The 17,166-nt window shown below is 39.7% G+C and overlaps 1 long non-coding RNA gene across 3 annotated transcripts; it reads right to left on the bottom strand.

The window, feature by feature from the left end:
* Positions 1-589: 589 nt before the first annotated feature.
* Positions 590-16,182, bottom strand: LOC142661588 (uncharacterized). 3 transcript variants are annotated; one of them, XR_012850767.1, is made up of 6 exons: positions 15,937-16,182; positions 8,485-8,899; positions 7,985-8,123; positions 6,535-6,652; positions 5,686-5,806; positions 590-3,139 (listed from the first exon to the last, which is right to left on the bottom strand). It is a non-coding gene; the product is annotated as an uncharacterized LOC142661588 (long non-coding RNA). The 3 variants fall into 3 exon arrangements; XR_012850768.1 differs by lacking the exon at positions 5,686-5,806; XR_012850769.1 differs by lacking the exon at positions 7,985-8,123.
* Positions 16,183-17,166: the final 984 nt, after the last annotated feature.

Here is a 17,166-nt window from a genome sequence, read left to right as displayed (position 1 = left end):
TACAAGAAACTATAAAAAAAAGTTATGTATTTCAGCATATGGAAACACAAAACAAATTGTAAAAGTAAAAAATATATATGAATTTGGTATGGCCGTAATTGATGTGACCCGCAGAATACAGCAAACATGCCATGCATGGGTATGACGTAAAAACTAAACCCAAAGGACAAGGAAGGAATTACTGTTATTTTTCCATTCCACTCCACAAAATATATTTTTTAGGTTTTCCAGCACATTAAACTCTATGGTAAATTAATTGTTGTCATTAAAATCTACAATTCATCCCAGAAAATAAATTAAAAAATAAAATGGAAAAATGAAAAATGGCTAGGGGTTAATGAAAGCTCTGGTTGACCTTCACTCACCAACAACCTGCCTTTCTGTGTTTATCAATTAACACATTCTTTATGACAGCCTGTAACGTGGGGTAACTGGAGTGGTTCCCCTTTAAAGAAGACAATCACAAACCAAATAATATTCTCTTGAACTTTACTAACACAAGTGTCAATACAAAGGGACACAAAGCATTATGGTTACTATTTCTTTAAGAGATACAGTAAACTTAATGGTTACAACATTAATAGGTACAAGACTTTGTCATTTTCAGTACACAAGTGCAATTTCTTAACATTGCAGATTAACTAAACAAATATAACACAGAATAAGTGGAATCCTTCCTCTTCAGATCTCTGGTTGGCTTGTAATGTGTAGTTGGACGGGTGACAAATGACTAGGCAGTTGTGTCGATTAACTGTTTCTTTTCTGAAGTAAATACAGCAAACAAACTTTAACAGTGCAGCAGCATCTTAAATATATATAGCAACAGTGACAACCAGGGAACGGCAGAACTTTTGGACGTCCCTCTTTGTGTCAGAATCTGTTTCTTTCTATTGAACTGAAGATTATATCAGAATAGTCCAACAGGACAACTCAGGCCTCATACTATAGTCTGGGAGGCTGCTCCCTTTACCTCCCTTTGTATTATGCTCCCCTGACACCAGGTGCTCTTTTCTGTATGATTGGTCGCTTAAGGATATCCACCTAGTCTCCTCAGCTCTGACTCTGGTTGCACTCAGGGTACTCACTGGCCTGCTCCTCTGCGCACAGTTTCTCTGCAGACAGCTTATATAGGCCACTTCTTAAACAGTTCTCCCCACATGTGCAGCTCCCCCCATGCACAGTACTATTACTTTCGGAAAGGTTGATTGGGCATTGTGTATGTGTATGAAAAGGCATACACATGAACTCCAACTGCCTCATTGGAAGGTGATCAAGACAGTTTAGTTCATATCTTTCTCAGCTTAGGTCTACTACCAGCATCCACTGGGCAAGTTTAAGTTAGAGGAAGTGCTTCTATTTGGGGGAGCGGGTAAGAATTGCACACTGTGCAGACATTCAGATGCATATAATTCACACAAAACCTTTACTTCCTCTCCTTCCTCTTTACTAACACTATAGAAGTCGATCAAGGACTGACTAGCTCCTAGACAAGGATGTTTCTAGACAGGGGCTCCCTCTAGGAGCGGTACCCCCCGGCAAGAGCATCGGCAACGCTCCTGCCAGGGATTCCACTCCTGGAGGAGCCATGACGGCTGCATAAGCACCCAGTGTCTGAGTGTGCCCCCCTAAGGGTAGTGGACGCCGGCCCTGCTGAGGAGACCCCCTCTGCCACATAAGAAGGCACCAGTATTATAAATGGCACATGGTAGGTGAGGGGATTGTTACAGACTTAGCATTTTGTTCCAGGAGCTTCAAGTTACAGTACACCTCTGTCTTGACGCTTAAGAGATATTGGCCCATATTTTCTAGCACCGGCTTTTCTTAAGTACAAGGGATAGTTGGAGTGATTTGAGTCAAATTTATTAAAAGAAGTACACCTATAGCAGGCATAGATTTGCACCATTTTCACCTATGGATTTTGTAATAAATGTGGTCTAAACTGCCTCTTTTTGGAGACCACAAGCACTTTCCTAATTTGTCGAACTATGGGAAAAGCCAGAAATAACCGCAATTTTTTTGTACTTCAGCTTTTACTACTGTTTGTGGCACAGTTTATAAAAAAATCTGGCATAAACTACATAATAAATATGGGCCATTATCCCTACAAGAATGTGAGGCCCTGTACACCTTTGTCTGTATAAAATAATTTTATATAGGAGAGGGGGGAATCATTATTTCTGTTAAAGTGCATGTTCACCGTTGAAAATAAATTTGCCCTGTAACCTAAATGGGTTCAAAATTATACAGTGATTATTTTCTTAATATATCTTTATAGTGGTCACAGCTTTGATTTTCTAATACAGAGCTTTAAATACCTGTATAGTCCTGGAAATTACTGACAAAATCCTGGCCGCCTCGAGCCACCACTATGGGGCGCTTAATAACTTTCTGCATAATATTCATACAATGAACTCAATATTAAAACAGTTTGCAGTAAGCTCCTGATCTCCCCCTAGTGGTGGCTGTGTGAAGAAACGCAGATGATTTGGAGCTTGGTATCATAAAAATAGAGCTAGGAATTTTATATATTTATATATTATGTTATTGTCAGGCCAAGCGGATAAGGAAATGCAGGTTTTGTCGCAATTTATGACAAGAAACCGGATAGGTTGCAACAAGTCAGTTTTACTCACAGGTGATAACGGAAGTGCCCCTAGGGGTGTGAACAACTTTTCAAGTCAGAGGATTAGTCTCTTGAAATGCTACACAGTAAAATTGAGATAAAATCCAGGCAGAGGTGGACAATGGATGCTCATCACTTCCATACGGAGCTTTAACTCCTTAGCATCCTATTTATTTCCAGGCCATCATTTTCTGTCTTGTATTGAGGCTCTCTGGTAACTTGACCCAGCTGTATAAATGCTCTCTGCTTTTGGGGAACCTTCCTGGCATCTCCACCCACTGCACCCACTGTCACCACTGTTGCTGTATGCTCGGAGGCTCCCTGGCCTCTACACCCGCCATCACCACTCTCGCTACATGTGGGAAGGCCCCCTGGCATCATCACTTGTCATAACTGCTATACCTCCAGGGTCGTAGCCCACGCACTGCACACAGATTGGTGGGAACAGCCACCTCATTGAGTTATGGATCGTAAAATACACAAGAAGGTGACCATCCGTGCCGTACTTCCCGATACCTGTACAAAAACAAAGCATTACAAAAGATCATGTAAGTCACCATTCCCTGCAAAAACACAATACAAAGTCAAAGAATATTCCAGGAATTAGACCTGTCCAGGAAAATAACCAAAACAGGAATACAATGCACTAAAAAGGGACGGTGTCAACTTTACAAAGGATGTTGGATCTACAAAGGACACAGAATTGGCATTCACTTTGAAAAGGAACGTGATCTATTAATGGCTACTAGGTCCAGGGCAAGGGGTGTTTGTAAGTTCTACTAACCATGAGCACCAGGGAGTAACTATTCACTTTAGTGTGCCAAGGAGCTACATTACTAGGAGCTAAATTTACACAATGGTGTGTGGATGGTGGATCGTTTTGGCTCCTTCCAAGAAAAAGAGTTTAAAAAGCCCTTGTTTTCACAAGCGATATTTGGAGTTGTGGACTGTAGTGTGAGGGACTTGCATGTCTTGGACTCTGAATAGGGATAAGCAAACAGAAGTAGAAGTTGCGGGAGGTGTGCACTTCAGTGAAGGAACTTGCAGGTCTTTGACCCTCAGAAGGGAAAGGCGGTCAAAAGTCAAAGTTGCAGCAGGTGTGGACTTCAGGGAAGGGACTTTCATGTCTTTGACCCTTAGAAGGGATAAACAACCAGAAGTTGAAGTTGCAGGGCGGTAGCTTTTGCTGAGATGGCAGAAACAGAAAAGCACAGTCAGTTCATGCTGAAGTCATGGGCCACAGGTAAAGTCAACAGGTAAAGGTTGTGGTCTTTGACAGACAGACTAGGTAAGAAACAAGCCAATGGCAATTATCATCGGTGTTGGTGTGTGCCATGCACTGGTCCTTCATGGGGAAGTTCTTAGATGATAGAGCATTGTGCCACATAGGAACACAGGGAAGGCAATACATTTAAACTGAGGATGCTCCAAGTTCTAAATGTACCTCACATTACTAAAAGAAAAGTTCCCGTAGACAGTTTATTATATTGGCATCTGGATTTGTACCAAGTGTTTGATGGGTAAATATTACATCAGGCTTGGTAAACAGCTGTGCATTTGGCATATAAATGCCTAAAAACGACTGACCCACGCCATAATTATAGGTTGCCTCTGACTGATGTCACAAAGTCTCTCAGTGTATATAAAGAGGGAATTAATCACACAGTAATAGTGGAGGATATATATATCTCAATATGATATAACTAATCCCTTTCTTCACCGTGAGACTTCTCATCAATCTTCTTGGTACCATCTGTATCCTACCATAAGCTGGTAAGTTAATTATTTGTATCTTTGAATACTCAAAAATCGGCATGTACAAGGTTGACACGGTCGCTCAGTGATTAATTTGAAGCCCAATGTTTCCAGCCTTGTTAGAGAGACGTACCCTTTATAAATATTGCTGACCTTTTTTTAGAACTCTCTTTAGCTGTACTATGTCATATTTAGAGTGTAGGTCCCAAAATTGTATCCATACTGAAGATAAGGAAATATTATATTAACATTTCAGGTTTTTATCTGCCTTTATATGTACCCGAAAATTGTATTTGCTTTTTCAGCTGCCGATTGGCATTGAGTACTGCTGCTTATCATAACCAGCGTTTCTTTTGCTTTGTTCCCTCTCTCTCTGTTTGCCTTGGAGTGTATACAGTGTGTTGGGAAAAACAGTGATTCTTGTGACAGACCTTCTGTTGATTGTAAAGATGCTAAGCAATGCATGGTAATATGTGAATTTTATTACTTTGATAAGTGGTAAATTATCTCATGTATTTTTATATTTACTATTCCAGTTGTGCCCCCTGATATTACTGACTAGGTCATGAATAGAAAGCAGAATTACTATGAACACTGACACATAGGAAGACAATTAAAAGAGAGAGAGAGGGTTTGGAAAGAATGTAAAAGCAAAGAGATGATTAGGTGTGAAGAGGAAAAATATCAATGCTATGAATATATTGTGAAAATAGGAGACCCAGGTAATGGTGCTGCATACTTTTAATTCAGATGTACATTATGGATGTAATGTCTAGTGATGAGCCAGGGGCACATACCAAAATAAATAATAATGAAAACAAATCATAATAACAATATTAATAATAATTTTGTTTAAAAAATAACATTGAGTTAACACTAAATTTATATTATTTAAAAATAAAAATAAAAAATATGTATTAATGTGTTGTTTAAGTTATTAATCTATTTAGAATATTCTTTTGGTTGCTGGATACATTCAAAAACTTAACACAGCTATCATTTTAGCATGATTTTATCAGACTGGATTTATACGTAAATTAGGTGGACATTTGACCTTTTGGACCCCAACCAAATGCAGGAGCCCCATGTACCTGAAGTAACACCATTTAGGTCCTATGAAAATCTGGGCTAAGGCTCCTATAAATGTCTGCTAAAAGTCGTTGTGATCTAATTTACATTACCTGAATCTAAAATTGTCTAAAAATAATATGGAAGAAGAATTCAATGACTTATATTTGTTTTATATTTTTTCTTGTTCATTAATTTATTTACTTGTCTTCACAGCTAACAAGGAATTTTAACTCAACTTGAAAGGTTGCCTCTCTCCAGAGGTCTGTGCGCTTGGATTTGAATCCTTGGTTGGGGTGACGTAACTTGCGTCTGTTTTATTTGCTTGCAGTGAACCAGATGAAAACGACTAAAATAATTCTAAAATAAATATACAATATCATATCATACATGTCAGTCTTTATGTTAACTTCTTAAAGATCTGCATTACCTTGTCAGTCTTTAAAAAAATCCTTCTAGTGTAAAACAGCAAATAAGAAACAGAGGATTGAGAGAAGGGGGTGGAGCTGCAGTTTTACTCTTGTTCTCTCCCTCAGGGTGTGTGTGGGACTGTGAAAGAGGGAGGAGAGCAGAAGTGGGGAGACATCTGATTGGCTAAGAGCCAAGAGCACATCTGGAAGTGCCCGCCCACTCAGCAGGCACGGAGAGAGAAAATGAAAATTTACAAAAAACAGCTGAGGGAACTAAAAGATCCAAAATCTGGAGATGTCACATAAACATTTCTGTCTGCACCTGCATCTTTTCCACTGAGTTTTCCAAGTATAGCAAAACTTTGTTTGTCATAGGATTACAATGTGTCATCTGAGGTTTTACGTAGGACTACAGGTAAACCTACTCCATGATTGTAGTTCGATTATGTTGAATAAATTCAACTCATCTACATCTATATATAAATTTTCCTGTTTGTCATAGAAAATTTGTGAGTCAGATGGCCATATAGATGGTGTTCACATGGATGGGGCCTCCCACAGATATGTTATAAATGCTTAAAGTATGAAAACCCCTTTAAATTACTTTTCATTTAAAGTTGTTTTCTGAGTTCTAATAAATAACATTTAATAGGCAGCAATCATAAAGATAAAACTTACTATAGTGTTGTCACGATCTGTGGGTATGTGAACCCACTAGGCTGCACCGCCATAGCGGGGTAGCAGCTGGCCAAACAATAGTGTACCAAGTCAATATAAAGTCCGAGCAGAAGGGTACCTGTAATAGTCCAGACAGTAGCAAAACTTTAGAAGATAAAGTAAATACTTTCCATGGACAGAGAGGACAGGCTGCATATGCTTTATATCCACTATCTGCTGTATTTGGGGATCATTGATCACCGCCATCAACATTGTAACAACATTTTCATAGACAAAGAGACACAAAGATGTCTGGATGTGTGTAGCCACCAATACCGAAAAACATGTTTAGTGCTTGGCCCACACCTTTTTTACTCTCACTGATGGTATATTCCAAAGGGGTTCATATATACTCACCAGCCAGAACCCCTTCCTCTTTTTGCGGGTACCTCCATTATCTATTCTATGCAGTAATTTTCTGTTTCTTTTGTTTCAGTCTTTTCAAGTTTGTGTTTGTATCAATAAACAAAATTGGTATTGCTGCATCCGTAAAAGTCTGAACTATTACAATATACCATTATTTAACTTGTACGGTGAACGGCGTAAAATAAAAAATAAAAAATACCTGGATGGTTGTTTTTTGGTCACCTTAGCGCTAAAAAAATGAAATAAAAAGTGATAAAAAAATCTCATGTATCAAAAAACGGTTCCAACAAAAACAACAGCTAATCCCTCAGAAATAAGCCCTCACACCGCTCAATAGACGGAAAAATAAAAAAGTTATGGCTCTCAGAATGTGGTGAAATAGAACAATTTTTTTTAACAAATAGTTTTTTCTTCGTAAAAGTAGTAAAATATAAAAAAATATATATAAATTTGGTATCACCATAATTGTATTGAGACGCAAAATAAAATTGAAGTTGTCGTTTTTACTGTACGGTGAAAGATGTAAAAACAAAACACAAAAAACTATGGAGGAATGTCGTTTTTTTCCAATTCCACCCGGCAAATATTTTTTTCCCCGTTTCCGAGTAAATTATGTGGTATTTTAAATGGTTCCAATAGAAACTACAGCTTCTCCTGCAAAAAAATAAGCCCTCACACCACTATATTGACGAAAAAATAAAAACGTTGTGGCTCTTGGAAGGCGTGGAGTGAAAAACTAAAACGTAAAAATGAAAAATGGCTGGGTCGTTAAGGGGTTAAATATATATATAGCATCAGTGACAGACAGGACACTGCAGCACTTTGGGAAGTCTCTCTTTGTGTCAGAATAGTTTATTTCTATTGAACTGAAGATAATATCAGAATAGTCCAACAGGACAACTCAGGCCTCTTACTATGGTCTGGGAGGCTGCTCCCTTTACCTCCCTTTGTATTATGCTTTTCTGACACTAGGAGCTCTTTTCTATATAATTGGTTGTTTAAGACTATCCATCTTGTCTCGTCTGGTTGAACTCAGGGTACTCACTGGCCTGCTCCTCTGCGCACAGCTTCTCTGCAGACAGCTCACATAGGCCACTCCTTATACAGTCCTCCCCACACGTGCAGCTCCCCCAATCACAGTTTTCTACTTTCTCAGCCATCGGCTACTGCCAGCATCTGTTTAACTTGAAGTTAGAGAAGTATTTCACTCAGTGAGTGCTTTATTTGGGGGAGCGGGTAAGCATCGCGCACTATGCAGACATTCAGATGCATATTAATCACACAAAACCTTAAGCTTCTCTCCTTTTTCTTTACTAACACGATGGAAGACGCGCAAGGACTTTCTAGCGGTCTAGCAATTTTAGAAGCGCCTTTGCTTCTTGACACTGCACTGGAAATATGTAACGGTAGCTCTTTCAAATAGGTCGGGCATCCCCGTTGGGATCTCATGTTCCAGTGTGTGGGTCAACTCGAAATCTATATCTTTAGCATGCACTCCCAGGACTTAACCCAACTCTTTTATTTTCCCAGCAGACAGCTTCTCACCTTTTAGCTGTAGCTCTTTCAGGAGCTGTTCCCCCGCAGTCATCATGGACCTTGCATTGTCTTGGCACACCATGAGAGTAGTAGTGCCTATAACTGCCAGCTCAATCTGCAAGGGCGATTTTTGCGCAACCTTGTCTACTCTGATGGGGAACAATTCTGCCATCAGCTCCCGGAGTGGATTGTCTTCTGCTGCTTCTAAGAAGAAGAGTCTAATGAGCCCTTGTTTTTTAACAGGAGGTAGATAGATGGAGGTGTGGACCGTGGTGCAACGGACTTGTAGGTCTTGGATTCTTAGAAGGAAAAAGTAACCAGAAGCTATAGTTGCAGCAGGTGTGAACTCCAGTGAATTAACTTGCCGGTCCTGGAAGCTTTAGAAGGGATAAACAACCATAAGTCATAGTTGTAAGAGGGTATCCTAGGTTGAGATGGCAGAAACATAAAAGAAAAGTCAACAGGAAAAGTTGTGGTCTTTGACAGATAGACTGTTTTAGGAACAAATCAAAGGCAATGGTCATAAGTGTATGAATAAGAGAGCATGGTGCTACCTAAGAACACTGGGAAGTCTACAGCTTCAAATTGAGGATGCTGCAACTCCTTAATGTGCCTCAAATTACTATTTGAAAAGTTCTTGGAAACAGTATACTAATATTACCATCCGGGTATGTGTTTATTGAGTAAATATTACACTAGGATAGTAAACGCATATGCATTTGGCATTTGAATGTCTAAGGAATTGTGTTTGCCAATTCTGTTGAAATTGAAGGTTGGCCCATGCCCTAATTATAGGTTGTCACAAAGTCTCTCCGTGTATATAAATAAAGGAAGTGTTCGTGGAGGAAATATATAAGTATTAGTGGAGGATATATGTATATCTCAATACCATATATCTAATCCCTTTCTTTGCCATGAGACTCCTCATCACTTTTCTTGGTACCATCTGTGTCCTACCATTAGCTGGTGAGTTAATTACTTGTGTTTTTTAATACTCAAAAATGGACAGGTACAAGGTTAGTGCAGTCGCTAGGTGGTTAATTTGAAGCCCAATTTTTCCAGGGTTATTAGAGAGGCATCCCAAAATTGTTCCCATATTGAAGATAAGGAAATATTATATTACAATTTCAGAGTTTTATCTGCCTTTGTGTTTACCCCAAAAATGTATTTGCTTTTTTAGCTGCTGATTGGCATTGAGTGCTGCTGCTTATCATATCCAGTGCTTATTTTCCTTTGTTCCCAGCTGCTCAACCAAGTTAAGAATATGTAATGACTCATTCTGATTTAATTTCCATGTTCCTGATATTTTTCTTCTATGTAACCGTCTCTCCTCACAGCATTTGCCTTGAAATGTATACAGTGTATTGGGAAAAACAGTGATTCTTGCAACGGGCCGTCTGTTGTTTGTAAAAAAGCTAAAGAATGCATGGTAATATCTGAATTGTATCACATAGGTAAGTGGTAAATTTTTCATATTTACTATTCCAGTAGTAGCCCCTGATGCAAGATTATTTACCGATGATTATCAATTTTTATTTAAAAAAATAAATGTTTTCTGTCCTCCTCTATGCACTGAATGGCTTTCCTACCCGGAATAGCCCCATAGCTGTGATTATACTTATACTTATACTTAGGTGACTAAGTTATGAATTGCTATGGAAATTTTGGTGACAACCCCTTCGTCAAAAGTAATGGTTACCTTTGGTGGTTGACATCCGGCATGTGATGCCCACCTAGGAATACTCAGAATTAGCTTTACTCTATGTAGACAGTACATTTATACACATGTAATACTATGTGATCTATCTGTATATAAGTATCTCAAGGCACATTAAAACCCCATGTCAGGGACATCCACAGATTTCATTGGGGCCCATATACAAACTTAGTTTGCGACCCATCCCCACTAAAAACTCCTAACAAGTATACATTTTTATTAAAGGGAGTCTGTCACCAGAATGTCCATATTAAACTAGTAACAGTGTATTGTAGAGGAGATTAACCTGTTTCTAGTGTTTATTTTACATTTCTGCTTACTGCCTCCGAGGAGAAATCAGTTTTATTAACTTTATGCTAATGAGCATTTAGGTTCAACGAGGGCATCATCGTTGCCCCTAAATGATCCTATGTCGCTACCCTGTTCTCCCTCTCCCTCCCTACTTAGGCTGGGTTCACACCAACCTGTTATGTCCGTAAAGGACGGAACGTATTTCGGCCGCAAGTCCCGGACCGAACACACTGCAGAGGGCCGGGCTCCTAGGATCATACTTATGTACCACGCTAGGAGTCCCTGCCTTTCCGTGGAACTACTGTCCCATACTGAAAACATGATTACAGTACGGGACAGTTGTCCCGCAGCGAGGGACCCCCTGTTTCCGGGTCTACAGGCTGTAAGGCAGCCATTATTTATACATAATTATTAAATTACACAATGGCACAGTGGGGGTGCAAGGGGGCTGTATACTGTGTGGGTTGTACATAATTACACAGTGTAACAGTGGGGTCATAAGTTGGCCATTATATTGTGTGTGGAGTGGCATAAGGGGGCATTATTTATACTATGTGGGGGTCACAAGGGGGTTATATGTGTGGTGGTCACTACAAGGCATTCTACTGTGTTGGAGCACTAAAGAAGGACATTATACTTTGTGGGGACACTAGAGATGGCATTATACTGTGTGTGGGCACTTGGGGGGCATTATACTGTGTGTGGACACTAAAAGGGGCATTATACAGTGTGTGGGCACTTGGGAGACATTATACTGTGTGTGGGCACTAGAGGAGGCATTATACAGTGTGGGGGCACTTAGGGAACAATATACTGTGAAGGGGGCCACTAAATGGACATTATACTGTGTGTGGCACCTAGGGAGCATTATACTGTGTGGGCACACTTAGAGGAGAAAATACTGTGTCCTTAAAGAGGTTATAATATATCATATTATTAGATATTATTATACTGTATTGGCAGCTATGGGGGCATTATACTGTATGGGGGCACTAAAAAGGCATTATACTGTGTGTGGGGCACTAAAGGGGCATTATACTGTGTGGGGAGCAATATACTGTGTGGGGGCACTTAGGTAATACTATACTGTGTGGGGGGCACTAAAGGGGCATTTTAATGTGTGGGGGAACAATAAAGGGCATTATACTGAGTGGGGGCAATAAAAAGGGCATTATAATGTGTGTGGGGGGCATTATACATTTTTGGGGGAATTTTATTTATGATGGAGGTGGGACGCCAAAAGAAAATCTTGCACGGGGTGCCGTTTATCCTAAGGCCAGCCCTGACTGGGGTGACATAGAAATCTTACTAGCAGCCCGTGCTTTTTCCATCCTGCTCCTGCTCCCTCCCCCTTGTTCCTCCTCTTCTCTTCATAGACTTGTATTGGCAGCGTGTTATGGGTGGCTCACTCTCTCTCTCTCTCTCTCTCTGCTACTTCCTGCTGCTCCTCGTCTCCTCACCAAATAAGTGTATTGGCGGTGTGTCTGTGTCTCTTTCTCTCTCTGTTTCCTCCTCCAGCTTCACCCTCCCCTCTCTATAGACTTGTATGGGAAGGCAGTGAAGAAACACTCCCCCACCTTCTGCTCTGTAACCAGGGACAGACTTTTCTTGACAAAAGGGGGTGGACAGCAAGAAGGGTGACACCTAGTGTAAGTAACTTCACACAAAACTTGCATGAATAAAATAACTACATTTTATCAATAAGTAAATTACAAAGTTGATCTATATCAGGTATACTATTGGATTAGCAAACATTGTCTGAAAAGTGAGTGTCCATTTAAAAGATAGATAAAAATGATTCCTGCAAGGACAAAAGCGATGCCAGTTAGTGATTGTAAAGGCAGAATAGAGATTTCACATTTCGAACCATGACTTAATATCCCCAGTAACAACTACTCCTAACATAGCCAGACAATAAAGTGCAAAATTGCATCAATCAAATAGAAGTAATCAGCATGTTAGGTAAGTACATACCCATATTGTACTGGTCCATACGAATGGCGTCCACCTCGACATATGTTCTAAATGAAAGCCTTCATTTGGATGAAATTTTTTATTGTATATGTGATAATGGGGTAATTTAATTAGCATTATGGTCCTCATACATGGCCCGACGTGGGCCGTGTAAACGAGCGCGATCAACGACTCAGTTCGTCCACATATACACCGTTACTAGTCAAGTGCACAGCACTGGCACTTATGTGTTATAGTTGTTGTTATTTCTGTTCAACAGCTTCTGAGGGTCTATGCCGGAGGGTGACGCAAGCCCGTGCGGTACTGAGGCAGGGACTACTGTTTGTACTGAAGCTGTGTGCATGCACAAACTCCTCTCCACTAGTACCCGCATTTAAACAGAAGCTTGCGGCCACCACAGCAGGTGAAACGGGGCTTGGATAACCTCTGTTTAAAATATAGGTGCGGTTTCCAAAGCTAGGACCCACGTCCATCAGATTTTTATGGCATATCCTGTTAATATGCCATAAATGTCCAAGTTGGGAATACTCCTTTAACTATTATAGTAATGCTTAAGAGACTCTACAACTTTAAGTGTTGTAACCAATAAGCTTGCTGTGCCTCTTACAGAAGAAGTATCGGTATACTTGTTGGCCACAAGCAGTTGTGCGTTCAGTAAAGATACTTGTATATACAACGTTCGTTTGGTCTGCAACTGGTCGGATCTTTTCCCACACTTTTCTAAGTAGAGACGAGAGAGGTATTTTTTAATAAACAGGTTGTGCTCTGAAAAAAACACAAAACCTGGCCAACTGTATCCAACTCGTAAGTCCGAAAAAAGTAAAAACAGGTGCTTTATAAGGGTATGTTCACACGCTTAACAAAAAACATCTGAAAATACGGAGCTGTTTTCAAGGGGAAACAGCTCCTGATTTTCAGACGTTTTTTGAGCCACTTGCGATTTTCGCTGCGTTTTTTACGGCCGTTTTTGGAGTTGTTTTTTTATAGAGTCAATGAAAACCGGCTCCAAAAATGTCCCAAGAAGTAACATGCACTTCTTTTTCATGGGCGTCTTTTTACGTGCGGTTTTTGGAAAACGAGGCGTAAATAAATGCCCTGTCGAAACATATTTCCCATTGAAATCAATGGGCAGATGTTTGGAGGCGTTCTGCTTCCGTTTTTTGGGGGGCGTTTTTCGAGGCGTAAATCCCCCAAAACACGCATTTAAACAATCCATGTGAACATGCTCTAAATATAATGCTCAATCTGAACACCATATTTTCCAATGACAACTGGCATAAATACATTTATTAATCTTCCCCATATACAGATGTAGCCATTTGTGTCAAGAAATTTTTACCTGACTTTATCGATGGCTTTTGTTGTGTGATATCACAGCAAGTTATCAGAGTACATGATAAAACTGACTGCATGCAGCCACCACTCGGGGGAGCTCTCTGCATATGAATATATACAGCTACCATTGATCTCATTGATCGCGGCTGCAGGTAAATGCTTTGGATCTATGTCGGAAAGCGGGAGTAGTTCAGAACCATGGCTTCTTCTCACCATGGGCCCCATGGAAGTAACATAGTCGGTATACCACTGCAAAATGGATTTCTTACAGGCCGGGCAGTGGTTGTCATGACCCATCAAAGAACTTGTGCAACAAATTACTCTACCCACATGCAGGAGTATAGAGTTCTTGTCTGTACAAGTTCCTGGGTGGGTCATGACAACCACTGCCCAGGATCTCAACGTACAGGCAGGTGGCAGTAGTGGCCTCTAAATCAGACGTAGATCAGGTAAGTATAATTTTGGGGTTGGCACCTCCATATCGGACAAAAGCTGAATTTTGAGCTGGGGTTTCACTTTAACTACAGTATTTTTTGTCCATAGACCCTGATACATATCACACCGTTAAAAAGGACTGCAACGAGCTGTACCCTTGTGGGAAGACGCTGTATATAACTACTCAGTATGAGGCGGGCATTAAAGTGCACATAGACTGCTGTAAAGGAGATAACTGCAACACATTTAACTATAACAGTAAGTGAACGATCTGACATCACATCAGGGACTGATTTTATTAGGGAATTTTAGTGTATTGTATTATCTTCAATGTCGTAATGTCTATTGTCAACATAATCCCTACCTTTATCGGCAGGAGCAATTTGGTTTACCGTTAAAGTCACAGAATTTTTAAAAAAATATATATTTTCTGCCCTGAAACAGCGCCACTCTTGTCCATAGGCTGTGTCTGGTACTGCAACTTAGCCACATTCACTTGAATAGGTTGGGCTAATACCAGGCACAGCTGGTGGACATAAATGGCGCTGTTACTGAAATAAAATCTGATCCTTTTTTACAATCTTGTACAACACCTTTAAGACTTTCTCTCCTCCACTTCCCTACACTATCACCTGAAGTAACTTATCTTCTACATAGAGCAATAACGGCAATACTGTACATATTGTGAGACAGTGACAGGTAAAGTCATTGAGGGAAGGTACATTTCCCCTAGAATCCTGTCATATGTATCCTAGGCTCCAGGGAATGAGTAGTTCTTGCAATAGAAAGCTCTAGCTTTCCAATCTCGGCTTAAGGAAAAGCCGGAAAAAGGGCCTGGAGTTGGATTGGAGAAGAGCAGGGCGGTTTCCCCAATCCCAGGGCGGGTTCCCCAATCCCTAGTCCATCTCTGTTTGTAGGACAAGGCTGCTGCTCAATTAGCTGCACCTGTAGCTTGTGTATGAAAAGGTGCGGACACAGTGTGTGTGAGTCTCACCCCTGACTCAGACCGGAGACTACTAAGGCTGGAGTAGCCTGTATTCTATGTGAGTAAAGACCTGTGTTACTTTGTGTCCAGTGCCTGGTAGGAAGGCACTCGGTATAGTTAGATAATATCTTGTTTAGTTAGTGCTCAGACGAGCAGGATTTATTTTGTATTTTGTATTTTGCCTTGTTGTACAAGAGGCTGTTTCTTTGACAAGAATAAAAACACAGGCAAAGCCCTGTTATGACTTTTAATGTACGGTGTCCCTGTCTCTGGCTACTAAGAAACCGCTGTACCAACCTCTCCTGATGCTAAACCCTCACAATATGTATACAGTGACTGCTGGTAAAGCAAATCCCCAATATAACTTTAGAATTGCTTTAAAGGGGTTGTCTCACTAGAGACACCCCTTTCACATGGGACCTTTCACCTTTCACATTTTTTTCCTGGAGTGTTCCTTTGAGGCAGATTCATGAAGCATTTGTAACATTGCGGATTTGTTTCAGATTTTTTATGCTGATTTCGAATCCATGACTATTTACAGTACAATATTTATAGAGGAGTTTTCAAAACCCCATCCACATTTAGTAGAAAACAAATCGGTGCAAAATCAGGGCATGATGTGGATTTTCATAGCGGCAAATCTGCAGCAAAACCTTCAACAAAATTTTGTAGCGCATTCACGACAAAATTTGGGTCAGAATTTTTCTGCCTCATCTGGACTTACCCTTAATTAGACATGTGCTGGCAGTCTGGCAGCTCAATTTCTTCCCCCAACACCCACCTCCGATCCCATCCTCTTTTTTGGGATGGGGAGTTGGCCGTCTAGGGTAATGCATTATAAAAACATTGATGGATATTATTCTCTGTAATGTGATGATTTCAGTGAAGATGTTATCACTATAATTCCTGATTTCAGTGCCTCCTGAGAACATTACACTAAAAGGGAAGAATTGTCCGTCCTGTCTTGCATACGGCCTGAGGGAATGTAAAAGCAAACGGATGATCCAGTGTGAACAGGACAAAGACAAATGCTTTAAATATATTGGGAAAATTAGAGACCCAGGTAACGGCGCTGCTTACTTATAATTCAGCTGTAAAGTGTGGATGTAATGTCTAGTGATGAGCCAGGCGCACATACCAAAATAAATCAATAATAAAAATAACAATAATAATAAAAATAAAAAAAATACTTAAAATAATAATGATAATAAAAATAATAACAATAATAATGATAATAATAATAATAATGGTGATAATAATAATAATAATAATAATAATAATAATAATAATAATAACAATAATAAAAATAATAATGATAATAATAAAAATAAAAACACTAATAAAAATAATAATAATGACAAATAATAATGAAAGCAATTGAGAAATAATTATTAGGGCCTGTTCACATCAGCGTTGCCATTCCGTTGAGTGGTTCCTTCGGATGGTTCTGTCGACTGTGCTATTGATTCCGTCAAAACAACACAAACCCTGTCACAACGGTGACAAACAGAAACCTTCGTTGAGATCAATGGTGATGAAACGGAAGCTACGTTTTCCGTTTTCATTTGCATTGAGGGGTTAACCCGACGAAAAACTCCCACGGAACCCCTCAACAGAAGGGCAGCACTGATGTGAACACAGCCTTACTAGTATTATTATTATTTATTATTATTATTATTATTATTAATAATAACAATTACAATAAATCCATAAATACATTTCCTTGACTTTACAGTAAATGTAATTATATTTTTTACTCTTTGTTTTAATATTATTTATGAATTAAAGGGAATCTGTCAAATCATTTTGGCCTACCAAACTGGTATCAATGTCTTTTGAAAGCGTGTAGCCATATTATTTAATTTCTTTCTATGTGGGCACAGACTATCAAAAGACGCTGGTACCAGTTTGGTAGGCCAAAATGAGCTGATAAATTCCTTTTAATTTATTAGTT

The sequence above is a fragment of the Rhinoderma darwinii genome, chromosome 10 (assembly GCF_050947455.1).
Source record: "Rhinoderma darwinii isolate aRhiDar2 chromosome 10, aRhiDar2.hap1, whole genome shotgun sequence".
In the NCBI taxonomy this organism is placed as follows: Eukaryota; Metazoa; Chordata; class Amphibia; order Anura; family Rhinodermatidae; genus Rhinoderma; species Rhinoderma darwinii.
The sequence above is the reverse complement of the archived record's forward strand: the minus strand, read 5'-3'. Positions and strand labels throughout refer to the sequence as shown.